Here is a 2,896-nt window from a genome sequence, read left to right as displayed (position 1 = left end):
CTTGAACCAATCATTGTGGTCAACGAGATGAACTATGCTAATTGGTCAGGGCATCCAAGGATGGGGTCAGCTTCATCCAAACCCACACACGGGGTAGAAGGAGGGGTGTGTGTTTGCTTGTGTTCCGCTGTGTCTGACTCTTTGTGGCCCCATGGATGGTAGGTCACAGGGCTCCTCTGTCCATGGGATTTTCTAGGCAAGAATACTCGCGTGGGTTGCCATTTCCTGCTCCAGAAGATGTTCCTGACCCAGGAATCCAACCTGCATCTCTCGTGACTCCTGCACTGGTAGGTGGATTCTTAACCACTACACCAGCTAGGAGGCCTAGGAGGAGGGGAAGCTTGTTTATCCAGAGAAGATCAAGGTGCTGTCACCAGAAAAGGGGTGTGGATATTGGGCAAGCAGAAATGACAGAGGCATACCTTGATGGGCTATAGTTAGACACCAGACACAGAGATCAAAATGCTCTGGAGGCTGGGGTCTTGTAACCACGACTCTTTCTCTGATACCAAATGTGGGAAGGTTGTTTTGAGAACATTCATTAGCCTCTCTCTAGATCCAGCAGAACCACCCATCGTGCCTGTGTGTTCCCTCTTCCTGTTCTGTGGGTTGTCTTCTCCTGGAGCAGGTGGCTGTCTCGTGCTGAGCCCTGGGGGTTTTTGTAAGGCGCTTCCTGTCACTACCCTCACCGTGGAACTCTCTGACAGCACAGAAATAGATGGCCGAGTCACTCAGCGTCAAGGCTGAGATGGTGAGTTTCAGCATTTGGTTGGGTTTGTAAAATTCCACAGAATATCGTCCTTCCCTTGAGTGCTTGTTTTCAGAATCAATATTAATCATGTAAATCATCTCTCCGCTGGAAGGCTGTCGATACCAGTACATCATATAGTAAGTATAGCTGACTGAGAACTTGCATTCCACGGTCACAGATTCCCCCTCTTTTTTATACACTGTAGGTACATCGGCGCTCTCAACATTGTTGGAACCTGTGGAAAAGAAAGGAAAAATGACTTATTTGTTGGTGATGCTCACAAGAAAGATGCCACAGTGGCCAAGTTTTCACCAGAAAATAAAGTGGCAAAAAGCATTCTATTCTAACTCCTTTCCCAAATCTCTTTCCTCAGGTCCCAGCTGCAGGGTTGGGGAGCTCCCTACCAAGGCAGATGAGGGCCACGACTGCGCACAGGAGAGCAGGCAGTCCAGACTGCATCCTTGGGGTTCTTCCCACTAGTGAAGTGGCTCTTATTCTGCCTGCCACCTGCCAGGCCCTGTCAGTGTCACTGGAGCTGGGCGGTCCTGTGGCTTTGCTGCTGCAGAGCCGGAAATGGGGTTTCTGCCTGTGCAGGCTTAGTCATGTCACCTGCTGTCTGAGCTTACCCTCCCACCTGTCTTCCTCCAGGCTTGCTACTTTTCTTTAATAAATATATAACATATAGTATATTTTTTGTTATAAGGAAAAAGATCAACATAGACAGAACCAACAAGTATAAAAAGTGTAACAGAGATAATAAAATTCAACTATAATTTCACTTCGCAGGGATATATATTGTTAACATTTCATTATATTTCTTTAGTGTCTTTGCAAATGTGCATACTTTAAAGGAACTGAGATCATGTTGAAACCCTCACTTGTTTATCATTTTGTTTATGAATATACCATCATGTCATTCAATTATACGTTAAAATGTGATTTGTATAGCTTTGTACTACTCTGTTGTGTAAGTGTACTTTAGTTTGTTTAAATATCATTGGTATCATTATATTGTATCATTATATTTGTTTTGCTTAATTTAAATACAATGTAGTGAACGTTGTAAATATGAGTCTATGCATTTCTGATGACTTGTTTTTATGTTAACCAGGTTTTTTTTGAAGTATTTTATTATAGAGAATTCAAACATCTACAAAAGAAGAGAGAATAGTGTGATAAAGCAGCCTATGTCCATTACCTTGCTTCCACAATTATCGACTCATGGCCAGTTAACTAATCTGCTTGCCCATCATCCTACATATCTATGTACCTCCCCCAATTCTGATTAATTTAAAGTAAATGCCAGACATCATGGTATTGTGTACTTTCCTGGGCAGATACATACTGTCAGCTTGACTGTGTATGTGTTGCTAGTGACTTTAATAAGCAATGATAAGATCTATTCTTCGGCTATGCCCCAGAGAAAGGATAGGCTACCCACTTCAAACCAGTCAATCTTAAGGGAGATCAACCTTGAATATTCACTGGAAGGATTGATGCTGAAGCTGAAGCTCCAGTAGTTTGGTCATCTGATGTGAACAGATGACTCACTTGGAAAGTCCCTGATGCTGGGAAAGACTGAGGGCAGAAGGAGAAGAGGGCTTCACAGGATGAAATGGCTGGACAGCATCACTGATGCAATGAACAGGAACTTGGGCAAACTCCAGGAGATGGTGAGGGACAGGGAGGCCTGGTGTGCTGCAGTCCATGAGGTTGCAAAGAGTTGGACACGACTGGGCTATTGAACAGCAACAACAACCCACTCCAGTATTCTTGGGCTATCCTGGTAGCTCAGATGGTAAAAATCCCCTTGCAATGTGGGAGACCTGGGTTTGATCCCTGGGTTGGCAAGATCCCATGGAGGAGAGCATGGTAACCCACTCTTGCCTGGAGAATCCCCATGGATAGAGGATCCTGGCAGGCTACAGTCCATGGGGTTGCAAAGAGTCAGACACGACTGAGTGCCTAAGCACAGCATTGTTTGGCTGGGACTTGGTTGGCAAAATGATATTCTAATTATATAATTTCTACTTCACGTATTAACTTTATGATATTTCCGTATACACTTATTGTTATTGCTATATATTATATCTTTATGATATTTCTATAAAGATATTTTCCTTGTCAATATTTCAATTACTCTCT

At 43.5% G+C, this 2,896-nt stretch overlaps 1 gene segment (V, D, J or C); it reads right to left on the bottom strand.

Annotated features, from left to right (window-relative positions):
• Positions 1–2,896, bottom strand: part of LOC104981963 — a 916,007-nt gene that overhangs the window by 288,379 nt on the left and 624,732 nt on the right.

This window comes from Bison bison, unplaced genomic scaffold, assembly GCF_000754665.1.
Source record: "Bison bison bison isolate TAMUID 2011002044 unplaced genomic scaffold, Bison_UMD1.0 scf7180017864526, whole genome shotgun sequence".
In the NCBI taxonomy this organism is placed as follows: Eukaryota; Metazoa; Chordata; class Mammalia; order Artiodactyla; family Bovidae; genus Bison; species Bison bison.
This window is presented reverse-complemented; position numbering and strand designations above follow the sequence as displayed.